General features: G+C 41.8%; 1 protein-coding gene across 1 annotated transcript in view; it reads right to left on the bottom strand.

Moving 5' to 3' along the window:
- The window catches only part of TMEM233 (transmembrane protein 233), a 46,946-nt gene that overhangs the window by 13,583 nt on the left and 16,975 nt on the right, over nt 1-16,388 (bottom strand). The window lies entirely within an intron of this gene.

Raw genomic sequence — 16,388 nt, 5'->3', positions numbered from 1 at the left:
ATCCTGGAGCCCCAGGCAAAGGAGAGGTGCTCAGAGAGTCCTTGCTGCTGAGCTGAAGGTCAGATGCTATCCCTCTCTCTTATTATAAGCCCTCTTTATCATAACTCCCACTGCCGAGACTTCCCCAAAAGCTGTGCTGTAGCCCAAAGAAGACTGGAAATCTGCATTTGTAAGTTAGGGATAGAATGATTCGATCCATGCCATGAATTGCAGGTTTCCGTGGGAACCTCTATTCTTGACTCTGAAAGCACAGCACTTCAGTAATAATCACCCTTCTTCGTGGACTATGAAGAGGAATGAGGCATATGCAGACAATTACAAGCCAGAGAAACTCCCAGTAAACCACAGAGCTTTCTGCTTCCGGAACCTTCCATTAATTCTTGGATCTGGGCCATCTTAGCAACAGGCTGGGAGACTTGCCTCCCCAGGGAGTCTTGCTATCAGGCCTCTTGTGTGAATGGGAGAGTGAGAGCTTGAAATGATGCCAGGGGCTGCCGGCAGGGAGAACTCCAGAACCCTGCATCCTGAATTCTTAACCTGAATTCTTAACCCTGTGTGTCCATCAGAAACACTTGGATAGTATTAAAAATAAATGCCACAGGCTCGGCCCTATTCTGGAGAGACTTCGATTTAACTGGTGTAGGAGCCAGACACCAGTTTTTTAAAGTAGACATTGTGGTAAAATGTGCCTGACATAAAATTTACCACTGTTGAGTGTACAATTCAATGGCACTAAGTACATTCATGTTGTGCAAATATCACTGTCATTAATCATCTCAAACTGAAACTCTGTTTTCATTAAACACTCACTCCTCATTCTTCCCACCACTCCTCCCCATTCCCAGCCCCTAGCAATCACCATTCTATGTCCTGTTCTTATGGATTTGACTACTCTAGGAATTTTATGAGTTGACTCATACAATGGTTGTCTTCTATGATTGGCTTATCTCGATAAGCATAATGTCCTCAAGGTTCATCTATGTTGTAGTACGTGTCAGAGCTTCTTTCCTTTTTGAGGCTGAATAATATTTCATTTTATGGATATGCCACATTTTGTTTACCACTCATTCACTGATGGATACTTGGGTTGCTGCCAGAGTATTTTTTAAAAAACCTTCTCAAGGTCAAAAACCTTTGGTCTAGACAACTATCTTTAACATCGTGCAAGGTCAAGATGTTCACCATCTTAAGACTTAACCCAAGAAAATGTGTCATGGAGCATGGGCTCTAAAATGCAGAGAGATCTAAGTTCCGATTTCATGTTTTATCAACTGTGAGAATTACAGCAAGCTATCAAGCTTTCTAAGCCTCAGAGTCCTTATCTGTAAATTGGGGACAACAGTAATAACACCTCCTTCATATTGGAGGGGCCAATGAGTTAATGCATGCAAAGTGGTTAGCACTGGTCTAGAACATAATTTATGCTCAATAAATTAGCTTTTACTATGAATTGCCACTGCCTGTTTTATTCTTCTTCTAAAGCTGAGGTCCTTGGGGTGAAACAGAATCTTCTGGGCTACTTATGAGAATTATGGGCGATCAATCTCTACTCCTTGCTAGAACAGAACCTGGCAACCCACGTTTGGGAAACTTTGTTTTAGAGGCTTCACAAGTAAAGTCACTGCATAGCATCCTAGAACCCTGAATTGTGAGTTCATAATCAGTTTAAGATTATATAGATTCAGGCTCTCCTAAATTGATCATTATTCTATCATGGTATCTTCAAAAAACCCAGTTCTGAGATTAGTCATGGTGATATACTTGCACTGCTGTAACCAGGAAAAATAAAACAAAGAAAACAATGAGACATTCCTTGCCAATCTGTCCCCCAAACATTGTCAAGCCCTGGCTGTTTGGATGAAAACCCAGTTTCGTGTTCTCAGTAGCAGTGGGGACAACAGCCAGTGTGTGCCATGGTGAAGGGTACATCTACATCTGTGCATTGCCCATGAGCGCAGGGGAAATGGGGCTACCCAGGCCACTTGTCTGCTGCAGATCAGCAGAGCCATGCTGGTGACCTGGCTAAGGGGCATGGGGGTGCAAGACTTGGGCAAATCCTGTCCAACCTTCATCACCTGTTAGCAGTCTGGCATCTTGTATGTAACCCTTTTCTTGGCAATTCACCATCCCTCTGGAGCTCATAAAGGAGATGTTGAGTCATCCCAGGAATGGATCCATGGTTAGCTTGAAAAACAGGTGAAAAGCCTCTTTCAATATTAGTTGTAGACTCTTTTCTTCCCAAGAGTCCTTTTATGAATCCCTTTCTTCCTCTGGTTCTTGGAGAAGGGGCTTCCTATGGGTAAATCTGCTGGGTAAATGTAAGGATATGGGGGAAGGGATGAAGGTGGGGTTATTTAGAACTCTCACATTTCACTTTAAACGACTTCACTGGTGAGGGGCTCTGGCTTCAGGGTCATCATCCAACAACAAAGCAGGAAGGGATTAATCCCCCCCTCCTCAGTTCATTGGCTGGAGTTCTTTTCTCTCCCAACTGGAACTGTGTATTAATATAGGTCTGTTGGCAGATGCTACAGATTGAAGTGGTAGAAATGGGTTTGAGAGAAAATGCATGGTTTATAAATCTTTTTCTGAAGGGCTTAAAAAGCAAACTAGTCCATCTGCCGTGGAAGAACTATAAAGAAACAAGGGATGACTTTGATACTTAAATTTACATGATCGTCTTAGTTCTTTCACCAATTCTGAATGCAATTCATGAACATGCAAAGTATTTGAATGCCATAGAAACGTACACTGTAGATAGTAAGCTCTTCTCTCAATTCTATTTCCCAAAGATAACAGGGTAGTACATTTGCTTCTAGATTTTTTTTTTCCCATGAATAATATGAAAGGAAAACTGACACTTTCTCCTGGTTTCATTATGACTAAGCACATCATGTACCACAGTTCATGAGAAATAGCAATTTGTATGCTGAGATAAACCAAGAACAACAGGTTAGTCTGTTTAGCCTGCATCCTTCCAATACTGAAACCTTGAGTATTTCCCATAAGGCTTTGCAAAGACAATTTCATCTTTGCCTTTTGTGACATGGCTACCTAAACACAGGTCCCCTCCTTTGTGGATATGTAATCTTTTGAGAAAGATACTGTTTTGCTTTGTTTTTTTTTTTTTTAATCAGGAAAAGATTAATGGAAAACCTGGTAATCCTGGAAATTTTGCATTCATTTCCTTTAAATACTGTGGTTTGCATTTGGCTGGCTGGCCATTTTGAGGCTGGACTTCCTTGTATTTCTTTTCAAGTAAAATTTTTTTCTTTTCTAATTGTTTTGGCCTCAGTTTTTCTTTGACAAAAATCATAATGATAACAGATAACATATACTGAGTATTTGTTACGGGCCAGACACTTTTCAAGGGTTATTTCATCAGTCTTCATAACAACCCTGTGAGGCAGATGCTTTGTTTCCATTTTACTGATGGGAAAACTCAGTCACAGAGAAGTTAAAATAATTTGTCTGAAGTTACATAGCTGGTTTGATTCTCTCTCTCAGAGTTTTTTCTTTTCCTCTTAGCTAAAAATGTCAATGGCACCCCACTCCAGTACTGTTGCCCGGAAAATCCCATGGATGGAGGAGCCTGGTAGGCTGCAGTCCATGGGGTCGCTAAGAGTCGGACACGACTGAGCGACTTCACTTTCACTTTCCACTTTGATGCACTGGAGAAGGAAATGGCAACCCACTCCAGTGTTCTTGCCTGGAGAATCCAATGGACGGAGTAGCCTGGTGGGCTACAGTCCATGAGGTTGCACAGAGTCGGACACGACTGAAGTGACTTAGCAGCAGCAGCAGCAGCATACTATTTGTGTTCTGTAACTTGCTTTTTACCACTTGTCATAGGGTAGGGGTGGCTTTCTAAGCTCATGCTTCTGGGTTTGTCTCACTGCTGTTTTCTTTATCCAGTCATGATTTAAAGTACATTGATAAACTTTCTAATGTTGCACTGTCCTGATTCTTGGGGAAAAACCTTAATTTGTCATGATAAACTTTTGGTAGGTAACTTTCTGTTTTCAAAGAACTTAAGACTTACAGAAAAGTTGCAAGTATAGTTGTCTCACTCTTTTTAATGGATTTGTACTAGTCACTTAAATGGTCACACCTCACTAACATTTCAGCTATTTAAAGTTTGTGGCAATTACATAATATGCTGCAACAGACACTCTCATTCATATATTTTTGTACACATCTGAGTGTCTTCCTGGGATGGATTCCTAGGAATGGGATTACAGAGTCAAAGGGTATATTTATATTTGGAGATAGAGTAAAATTGCATTGTAGAAAAACTGTACAAATTTACATTCCCACTAACAGTATTTATGTGTCCTTTCCTCCACAACCTTGCCCACACTGTATGTTATTCATCTATTTTTGCTGTTTTAACAGGCAAAAAAGAATCTCAAAATAACATTTCTTTATTAATGATGAAATTGAATCATGTTCAGATTTCCACTCAAACATCACCTTCTGAGAGAGGCCTTCTCAGGTCAGTTTATTTAAAACTTTCCCAACTGACTAATACAGTGCCTGGAAATCAATAAATACATGTTGAATTAACAAACATATGTACGGATAAATGTTTGTCAGGTGTATTTCTTTTTTTTTTTTAAATAACTTTATTTATTTTTGACTGTGCTGGGTCTTCGCTGCTGCATGGGCTTTTCTCTAGCTGTGGTGCGCGCAGGCTACTCTTCGCTGCAGCGCGTGGGCTGGGACGACTTCCCTCCTTGTGGAGCACAGGCTCTAGGGCACACAGGTTTCCACGTCGCAGTGTGTGGGCTCAGGAGCTGCAGCTCCTGGGATCGAGACCACAGGCTCAATAGTTGTGGCACACAAGCTCAGTCATTCTGTGGCACGTGACATCTTCCCAGATCAGGGATCAAACCTGTGTCTCCTGCATTGGCAGGTGGATTCTTTACCACTGAGCTACCAAGGAAGTCCCAAATGTATTTCTTCTTAATGATTTTTATACTTGTATCTTTTTGTCTAGTTGTCTATTAATTTGTCTGATAACTATACATTTGCAGAAATTTTTTACATATTATAGGTCAGCACCATGCAATAGAAATATAACGGGGACAACATACTTAATTCAAAATTTTCTGGACATCCCTGGTGGTCCACTGATAAAGAATCCACCTGTCAATGCAGGGCATATGGGTTGAATCCCTGGTATGGGAAGATTCCACATGCTGCAAGGCAAACTAAGCCCATGTACTGGAGTCTGTGAGCTGCAACTACAGGGTCCATGCGCTGCAAATGCTGAAGCCCGAGTGCCCTATACCCGTGCTCTGCAACTAGAGTAGCCCTACTCCCCACAAATGGAGAAAGCCTGCATGCAGCAACAAAGACCCAGTGCAGTAAAATAAATTTGTTTTCTACTAGCCACATTAAAGAGGTAAAATTAACTTTAATAATATATATTTTATTTAACCCAACACGTCCAAACTTTTATCATTAAAATCTGTGGTGCTATTTCAAATACTCAATAGTCACATGTGGCAACTCTAAGAATAGCACAGAACACAATATACATTAATCTATTACGTATGTTGCAAAATTCTCTCCCAATTTCTCCTGGCCCATTGTCTTTTTCCCCTAAATTATAAATTTTATTTTGATATAGCTTAGGGTTCACAAAAAGTTACAAATATAGTACTAAGAGTCCCCTTGTACCTTTCACCAAGCTTTGGTTAATGATGATATCTTAAGTACCCACAGTATTTGGTCAAAACCAGGATTGAAGTTGATTGATATTAACTCAGTTATACACCTTATTCAGATTTTACCAGTTTGCACATGCACTCTTTTTTTTTATTGTTTTATTTTTTTGGTATGTGTATAGCTCTATGAAATTCTGTCGCCTGCAGACTGGAGTGACTATTGCCACAAAGAAATTCTTTCATGGAGGGTATAGAGAAAAGGGAACCCTCCTATACTTTGGTGGAAATGTAAGTTGTTGGAGCCACTATGGAAAACAACATGGAGGTTCCTCAGAAAACAAAAAATGGAATTGCCATACCATCTAGCAATTCCACTCCTGGGCATATATTCGGACAAACTGTAATTCCAAAAAGATACATGCACCCCCATGTTCATAGCAGCACTAGTCACAATAGCCAAGACATGGAAACAACCTAAATGTCCCTCAACAGATGAACGGATAAAGATGCAGCACATATATATAAAATGGAATACTACTCAGCCATAAAAAGAACAAAATAATGCCATTTGCAATAACATGAGTACAACTAGGATTATCATATTAAGTGATATAAGTCACAAAAAGTAAATCACTTATACATGGAATCTAAAATATACACAAATGAACCTCTCTAGGAGCTAACTGTGGCTCAGATCATGAACTCCTTATTGCCAAATTCAGACTTAAATTGAAGAAAGTGGGGAAAACCACTAGACACTCAGGTATGACCTAAATCAAATCCCTAATGCTTATACAGTGGAAGTGAGAAATAGATTTAAGGGACTAGATCTGATAGACAGAGTGCCTGATGAACTATGGAATGAGGTTCGTGACATTGTACAGGAGACAGGGATCAAGACCATCCCCATGGAAAAGAAATGCAAAAAAGCAAAATGGCTGTCTGAGGAGGCCTTACAAAGAGCTGTGAAAAGAAGAGAAGTGAAAAGCAAAGGAGAAAAGGAAAGATATAAGCATCTGAATGCAGAGTTTCCAAGAATAGCAAGGAGAGATAAGACAGCCTTCCTCAGCGATCAATGCAAAGAAATAGAGGAAAACAACAGAATGCGAAAGACTAGAAATCTCTTCAAGAAAATTAGATACCAAGGGAACATTTCATGCAAAGATGGGCTTGATAAAGGACAGAAATGGTATGGACCTAACAGAAGCAGAAGATATTAAGAAGAGGTGGCAAGAATACACAGAACAACTCTACAAAAAAGATCTTCACGACCAAGATAATCACGATGATGTGATCACTCACCTAGAGCCAGACATCCTGGAATGTGAAGTCAAGTGGGCCTTAGAAAGCATCACTATGAACAAAGCTAGTTGGAGGTGATGGAATTCCAGTTGAGCTCTTTCAAATCCTGAAAGATGATGCTGTGAAAGTCCTGCACTCAACATGCCAGCACATTTGGAAAACTCAGCAGTGGCCACAGGACTGGAAAAGGTCAGTGTTCGTTCCAATCCCAAAGAAAGGCAATGCCAAAGAATGCTCAAACTACCGCACAATTGCACTCATCTCACACGCTAGTAACGTAATGCTCAAAATTCTCCAAGCCAGGCTTCAGCAATACATGAACCGTGAACTTCCTGATGTTCAAGCTGGTTTTAGAAAAGGCAGAGGAACCAGAGATCAAATTGCTAACATCTGCTGGATCATTGAAAAAGCAAGATAGTTCCAGAAAAAACATCTATTTCTGCTTTATTTACTATGCCAAAGCCTTTGACTGTGTGGATCACAATAAACTGGAAAACTCTTCAAGAGATGGGAATACCAGACCACCTGACCTGCCTCTTGAGAAACCTGTATGCAGGTCAGGAAGCAACAGTTAGAACTGGACATAGAACAACAGACTGGTTCCAAATAGGAAAAGGAGTATGTCAAGGCTGTATATTGTCACCCTGCTTATTTAACTTCTATGCAGAGTACATCATGAGAACCACAGGGCTGGAAGAGCACAAGCTGGAATCAAGATTGCCGGGAGAAATATCAATAACCTCAGATATGCAGATGACACCACCCTTATGGCAGAAAGTGAAGAGGAACTAAAAAGCCTCTTGATGAAAGTGAAGGAGGAGAGTGAAAAAGCTGGCTTAAACCTCAACATTCAGAAAACTAAGATCATGGCATCTGGTCCCATCACTTCATGGGAAATACATGGGGAAACAGTGGAAACAGTGTCAGACTATTTTTTGGGGCTCCAAAATCACTGCAGATGGTGACTGCAGCCATGACATTAAAAAGACGCTTACTCCTTGGAAGGAAAGTTATGTCCAACCTAGATAGCATATTCAAAAGCAGAGACATTACTTTGCCAACAAAGGTCCATCTAGTCAAGGCTATGGTTTTTCCAGTGGTCATGTATTGATGTGAGAGTTGGACTGTGAAGAAAGCTGAGCGCCAAAGAATTGATGCTTTTGAACTGTGGTGTTGGAGAAGACTCTTGAGAGTCCCTTGGACTGCAAGGAGATCCAACCAGTCCATCCTAAAGGAAATCAGTTCTGGGTGTTCACTGGAGGGACTGATGCTGAAGCTGAAACTCCAATACTTTGGCCACCTCATGCGAAGAGTTGACTCAATGGAAGACTCTGATGCTGGGAGGGATGGGGCAGGAGGAGAAGGGGACGACAGAGGATGAGATGGCTGGATGGCATCACTGACTTGGACATAAGTTTGAGTGAACTCCGGGAGTTGGTGATGGACAGGGAGGCCTGGCGTGCTGTGATTTATGGGGTCACAAAGAGTCGGACATGACTGAGAGACTGAACTGAACTGACTGATGAAACAAAGACTCACAGACAAAGAGAACAGGTTGCCAAGGGGGTGGTGGTTGGGGGAGAGATGGGGTGGGATTTTGGGGTTAGCACATGTAAGCTTTTATATACAAAATGGATAAATAGCAAGGTCCTACTGCAAAGAGGACCTATGATAAGCCATATGGAAAAGAATATTTTAAAAGAATGTACATATATATATAAATATATATAACTGAGTCACTGTGCTGAACAGCAGATATTAACATAACATTTTAAATCAACTATATTTCAATTTAAAAAGAAGATATTCTCTCATGTTACCCTTTGTAAGTCACACCCTTTCTCATGCCCAAGTCTGCTGTCCTTTAATTTAGGTTTGTGGCATTTGGATATTGCCCAGAGTTCACTTTCAAGCTGTGACACTTCCTCATAATTTCATAAACCAAGTACCTTCACTTTAAGGTGCTAAATAGCAATTTGCTGTCTCCGTTCACCATGCAAAGTACATTAAAAAGAAAGACCTTTAGATTCTTTCCAGCTCTTATCTTCCATTGTGAGTCAAATGAATATTTGTCAGCATGTAGAAAAAATGGTTGTCCTCAAATATTTTATAAGGCCTCAAGAGTCCCCAGCAGTGGTTCTTCCCTTTTCTGTGAGGCTGGGCTTATGCTGGCAAAATTTAACAGTCATTACAAAAGCTAAAAAGAGCTTTCAGGTCTTGGTCAGCTGCCTTGACCAGCAAAGGTCATGCTTGGGAACAGAAAAGTGGCCAAGTTCCTTTCTCTAGTAGTAAATACTAGTGACGTCATGCTCACGGCATCTGGTAATTTCAAGCTTGTTTATACGTCCTTTCCCTGGATGGACACATGATATGCAAATACTCTGGCAGGAAAGTTGTTTGGGAGCCAGAAATGAGGATGATTGTCTGAAAGTTGTTTGCGAGCCAGAAATGAGGATGATTGTCTGAAAGTTGTTTGGGAGCCAGAAATGAGGATGATTGTCTGAAAGTTGTTTGGGAGCCAGAAACGAGGATGATTGTCTCTATGCCCAACTGCAAGAAGGCTGCAGCAGGGACCAACATGACTATGCTGTGAGGCCACGCAGCCAAGCCTCCTGGCCATCCGTCAGAAGGTACAGGTAACTGCTGGAAGCCACATTTCCAAGGAGACACCCAGAAAAATTCCGCAAATTTTAATAACTGGCATTGAACACCAATGGGTCCAATGTTCTGGGACTTTGTGACACTTTATATCAATGACAAAGTTAATCTCTTGTCCCGAGCCAGGAAAATATGGAGAGTACTTTGTCCATTCCCTCTAGTCTTTAGAGCAGAGCTCTTACTGCATCCCACATGATACTGGATGAGACAGCATCACCTATGGGGTGGCTGCCAGGTGAAGATCTGAGATGAAACTGTCTAAATGGATATGTTTAACATTCTTTATACTGGTACCCATACCTTAGAATCACCTATGTCCCCAAAATGCCCATGAAAATTCCTGTGCCCAAGCTCCACCCCAGATCAAATGAATTAGGATCTGTGGGGATGAGACTCCAGCATTGGTATTTTTTGAACAGCTTCTCAGGTCATTCTGAGAAGAGTTGAGAACCACTGTCCTGGATGGACGGCCATTCATTCCTTCATCCAGTCATTCACTCATTCAAAACTATTTATTAACCATCAACTGTGTGCCAGGCACTGTTTCCTGCCCACATGGAGCTGACATTTTGGTAAAGACTAAAAATAAAATACTTAAACATGTAATTTTCTTGGGCTCCAAAATCACTGTGGATGGTGACCGCAGCCACAAAATTAAAAGATGCTTGTTCCTTGAAGGAAAAGCTATGATAAACCTATACAATGTATTAAAAAGCAGAGAAATCACCCTACCAACAAAGGTCTGTATAGTCTAAGTTACAGTTTTTCCAGTAGTCATGTATGGATGTGAGAGTTAGACCATAAAGAAGGCTGAGCACCAAAGAATTGATGCTTTAGAACTGGGGTGCTGGAGAAGACTCTTGAGAGTCCCTTGGACAGCAAGGAGATCCAACCAGTCAATCCCAAAGGAAATCAATCCTGAATATTCATCAGAAGGACTGATGCTGAAGTTCCAATCACTGGCTGATGTATTGGATGTGAAGAGCTGACACAATGGAAAAGACCCTGATGCTGGGAAAGATTGAGGGCAGGAGGAGAAGCGGGTGACAGAGGATGAGATAGTTGGATGGCATCATCACTCAATGGACATGAGTTTGTGCAAACTCTGGGAGATAATGAAGGACAGGGAAGCCTGGTGTACTGCAATCCAGGGGTCCCAGAGTGTCAGGCACGACTAAGTGTCTGAACAACAACAAAACATGCAAGTAAACAAGAATACAGAATATTACTAAGGTAAGAAAAATGGGATGGTGGGAGGAAGCTCTCCCTCAAGTGGTGGCAGGTGGCAAGACCAGAAGACCTGAGAAGGAGCCAGATCTGCAAAAAGGGGAAGAAGATGCCCAGCAGAGAAAATGGCAAATGTGAGAGGGAAATAATTCTTCTGCTCAAGGTACTAAAGAAAATCCAATGTGACTGTAGGCATGAAAAGTGGGGGAGGGGAGAAAGGAAGGGGAATATGAGATACGGTTGGAGGTGAAGCCAGGGACTATGTTATAATAATGAACGTTATAATAATAATATATAGTTATTATTCATATATTTGTATTTTATCATTTATATATTTATAAAATAATAGTTATAACTATAGTTATAGTAATGAATTATCATCCTAAAATAAATTAGTTAATATAAATAAAATAGTTAATTCTATTAAAATAAATAGCTAAAATAAAACAGTTAATATTTATGGAATGCCTATACTATGCCAGGCCCTGACCTAATCACCTTCTGTGTACCATATAATTTCATCTTCACAATAAGTGGTCAAAGTTTAGATTCCATCCAGGCTGAGATGTGCAGAAGTCACACTTTCTCAGTAGCTCCCCTGGCTTAATTTTTGAGAGCTTTCTTAGCCATACCAACTCCATTTTGATCATCATTTTCTGGAACCCTGAAGGAAACAGACCAGGGCTGAGTCAGAACCTAGGTCAGGGGACTTACTTAGGATGGGGTGACCTGAGAAGGCGGCCCTGAGGAAGTTGACATGTAAGCTGAGACAGGAAGAATGAGCAGTCACTGGCCACATGAGACAGACAGAGGAGAGGGCTCCAAGCAGAGGAAATGACCTAGACGAGGATGCGGGCCAGGAAAGGCGGCGGGGGGGCGGGGGGGGGCAGGGTAGGGGGAGGTGAACAGAGAGGAGGGCTTCTGGAGAACCTTGTCCGGGGCCAGACCTTGAAGGCCACGGAAGGCCACAAAGTCTATCTCTTGGAAGGCAAGGGGCATCAATGATGGGGGGCCACTCAGGGGCTTCTGGTCCCATCCCCCACAAGTGATTTATGCCCTCTGATCACGGACCACTATCAGACATCAGGAACTTTCCAGAAGAGCAACTTCCCACTAAGGCGTCAGTGTGACAGCTAAGGCTCCACTTGGTTACCAGTCCCAGGTAACAGAAATGTACCTTCTATGCCGTACCAAGGAAGAAGGGGACTTAGCAGCAGCACTTTTGATTTTTACTGAGGTCTTTTTTCCTTAATGCTGGGAAAAATCACGAACGAGAAAAGTTGGGCAAGGGAATGGGAACCCTACCGAAGTGTATTTAATAGCTCATTTGTTTCATCTCCCTGCTGTTCCAGAAACTCTGGATACTTATCAAGCCCTTACCCTAAAATAATTCATGTCAGTCCATCCTTTCTGGAAAAGATATTTCCTTTTCTGTGTCAGAATCAATCGTAACTACTGCCAGACCACTTTAACAACCTTGTGGCTTTTGCCTTTACAAGCCCCTGAGTCTTTTTCTCTTCCCTGGAACACTCTTCAGTTTCATCTGAATCTGTGTCTCCTGAATTGCAGTTCCTAACATCACAATGAATTCCTTTCTTATTAATACACAGTTCTTGGTGTGGCTCAGGGTTACTCACTCTGTTGCTTACGGACGTGTCGAGTATTTGTAACCGTGAGCTCCATGAGGGCAGACATCATGTCTCTCTTTACTCACCCCTCCATTTCAAGTGCCTAATGGAGGACACTTAGTACTCCTTTAATTCCCTTTGATGGGGTCAAAAAACCAAACAACTCCACCAGCAAAGCAGAACAGACACCAAAACAAAACAATCGACTGGCATGATTTTCTGACCAACCAAGGCAACCTGTTATTTTGGTGTTCGCAGAACAAAGGGTAAACTGAGTCATCTAACTTCCCATGTCAGAGTTCTGAAGGGTGGGCTTCTGCCCTAGAATGTCAGACACAGGTTTGCTGTCTGAATGACCAGAAGAAGGAATTTTCAGCTTGAGGTCAACACCTGTGAAGGAATTTTAGTCCTTTAGCCTTTACTTCATAAGTCAGAGTCACTGACAATTTTTCACTTAAATGGAACCCACCCTCCCAGTATTTGTATGTGTGTATGTAAACCGTGCTCAGCCCGATTTTATTACAGATGTTATACAACAGACAGATGGATATTCAATATGGCAGTAAGTAAGTAAATAAGTAAAAGACTCCTTGGAAGGAAAGTTATGACCAACCTGGACAGCATATTAAAAAGCAGAGACATTACTTTGCCAACAAAGGTCTGTCTAGTAAAAGGCTATGGTTTTTCCAGTGGTCATGTATGGATGTGAGAATTGGACTATAAAGAAAACTGAGCACCGAAGAACTGATGCTTTTGAACTGTGGTGTTGGAGAAGACTCTTGAGAGTCCCTTGGACTGCAAGGAGATCCAATCAGTCCATCCTAAAGGAGATCAGTCCTGGGTGTTCACTGGAAGGACTGATGCTGAAGCTGAAACTCCAGTACTTTGGCCACCTCATGCGAAGAGTTGACTCATTGGAAAAGACCCTGATGCTGGGAAAGATTGAGGGCAGGAGAAGGGGATGACAGAGGATGAGATGGTTGGATGGCATCACCAACTCAATGGACATAAGTCTGAGTAAACTCCGGGAGTTGGTGATGGACAGGGAGGCCTGGCGTGCTGTAGTTCATGGGGTCGATGGGAGTTGGACACGACTGAGCGACTGAACTGAAGTATGTGTTAGTCGCTCAGTCTTGTTCGACTCTTTGTGATCCCATGGACGGTACGTAGCCCACCAGGCTCCTCTGTCCATGAAATTCTCCAGGCAAGAATACTACAGTGGGATGCCATGAACCCAAAGGAGAATAAAGCTTTGGAGGGATGAATCTGAACCCCCTTTGTAAAATGGGGATGATAGTACCTACAACACAGGTTGCTGGTGGGGCTTTATTGAGATGAGTATAAAAGGGCCCAGCATTATCTCATGCAATTCTGAGAACAATGTAGAGAGGTCTGTATTAACATTCCTGTTGGAGAGGTGGGGAAACCTAGGCCCCAGAGAAGTTAGGTGAAGGAATGGAGTCGACATTAGAATCCAGGAGTTGAGTGCAGAGTCTGGACCCACTAAGCGCCTGCCTTTGAAATCTACTGCCAGCCTAGGGTTCAAATGGCAAACTAAAGGAAAGAGAGGCTACAAGCGAAAAAAAGGAAGGGTTTCCCTAAAAACTTTGGAAAACACAGTTCCCTGCAACAAGGTTCACAAAGCAAGTGAAAGAAGCAAGGCCCAGACTACCCACCAAAGAGGAGAAAATATTTTCAAGTTAGAGATCTGATAAGGGACTCATATGCAGAATACACCAAGAACTCTTACAACTCAGCAATAAAAAGACAATTAACAACGGGCAAAGAATGTGAATAAACAGTTCTCCAAATAAGATATACAAATAGCCAATAAGCACAAGAAAAGATGCTGTCTCATTAGTCTTTAGGGAAACGGATCTGCAAATCTGAATCACAACAAGATACTTACTAGGATGGCCAGAACGGTGAGGACAGGCAGTGGCAAGTATTACTGAGAATGCAGAGAAACTGGAACCTTCAGACACTGCTAGTGTAAAGGAAAGTGATGCCATGGCTTTAGAAACAGGCTGGCAGATTCTTAAAAAGTTAAACAGAATTACTATACAACCCAGCAATTCCACTCTTAGGTATACACCCAAGAAAATGGAAAGCCTATGTTCACATAAAAGCTGTACGTGAATATTCATAGCAGCATTATTCACAATAGCCTCCAGAACGGAATGAACACAAATGTTCAACAACAAAGTGAATTAAAACCCAAAATGTGGTATATTCATACAACAGAATATTATTCAGTATTAAAAAGAAGGAAGTGCTGACATAAGCTACAATGTGGATGAACCTTGAAAACACTGCACTAAGAGAGAAGCTGCTGGGGCCCAGGGCAGGTCACCCTAAAACATGCTTTAATGGCATAATGATGATTTTTTAATTAAAGTTACTAAAGAAATGGTCAATGCAAGAGGGACCCTTTGACCTTCCTTTCTGTCTCCCTGTAAGCAGGAAATAAATCTCTCACGTGAAAGGTGCAGGCTCTCCATTTGGAGGTACAAAGACCCCCTTATTGACAGATACAGGGAATTCAGGCTGAGAAGCTTGTATAAACAAACTTTGTTACTTTTAAAATTTACCACCCAGGCCAAAATCCTGTTCAGATTCTCATTAACTAAGCACCCACAACTATGGTTTCATTGTCCTGCTGCGTTCTCACAAATTTACTGTTTGTCTGATATAAAAGCTGCCTGCTTTGGCCACTTCTTTGGTTCCCCTTCTAAAGACCTCTGTGCGCACAAATGAAAATTTGTCTCTTTTTAATCTGTCTTGTGTCAAATTTTATTATTAGGCGAGCCACAAGAACTCAAAAGGGATAAAGGGGGAAATTTTCCCCTCCCTGACAAAGCCAAACACGAAAGATCACAAATTGTATGATTCCATATATGTGAAATAACCACAATAACTGATCAGTTCAGTTCAGTCGCTCAGTTGTGTCTGACTCTGTGACCCCATGGACTGCAGCACGCCAGGCCTCCCTGTCCATCACCAACTCCCAGAGTTTACCCAAACTCATGTCCATCGAGTTGGTGATGCTATCAAACCATCTCATACTCTGTTGTCCCCTTCTCCTCCTGCCTTCAATCTTTCCCAGCATCAGGGTCTTTTCAAATGAGTCAGTTCTTTGTATCAGGTGGCCAAAGTTTTCGAGTTTCAGCTTCAACATCAGACCTTCCAATGAACACCCAGGACTGATCTCCTTTAGGACGGACTGGTTGGATCTCCTTGCTGTCCAAGGGACTCTCAAGAGTCTTCTCCAACACCACAGTTCAAAAGCATCAATTCTTCATTGCTCACCTTTCTATATAGTCCAACTCACACATTCATACATGACCACTGGAAAAACCATAGCCTCGACTAGACGAACATTTGTTGGCAAAGTAATATCTCTGCTTTTTAATATGCTGTCTAGGTTGGTGATAACTTTCCTTCCAAGGAGTAACTGTCTTTTAATTTCATGGCTGCAGTCACCATCTGCAGTGATTCTGCAGCCCCAAAAAATAAAGTCTGACACTGCTTCCCCATCTATTTGCCATGAAGTGATAGGGCCGGATGCCATGATCTTAGTTTTCTCAACGTTGAGCTTTAAGCCAGCTTTTTCACTCTCCTCTTTCACTTTCATCAAGAGGCTCTTTAGTTCTTCATTTTCTGCCATAAGGGTGGTGTCATCTACATATCTGAGGTTACTGATATTTCTCCCAGCAAGCTTGATTCCAGCTTGTGCTTCATCCAGCCCAGTGTTTCTCATGATGTACTCTGCATAGAAGTTAAATAAGCAGGGTGACAATATACAGCCTTGACGTACTCCTTTCCCTATTTGGAACCAGTCTGTTCTGTGTCCGGTTGTAACTGTTGCTTCCTGACCTGCATACAGATTTCTCAAGAGAAA

Source organism: Bos mutus, chromosome 17 (assembly GCF_027580195.1).
Source record: "Bos mutus isolate GX-2022 chromosome 17, NWIPB_WYAK_1.1, whole genome shotgun sequence".
In the NCBI taxonomy this organism is placed as follows: domain Eukaryota; kingdom Metazoa; phylum Chordata; class Mammalia; order Artiodactyla; family Bovidae; genus Bos; species Bos mutus.
Note: the sequence above shows the minus strand (reverse complement) of the source record. Positions and strands in the feature narration are given on the sequence as shown.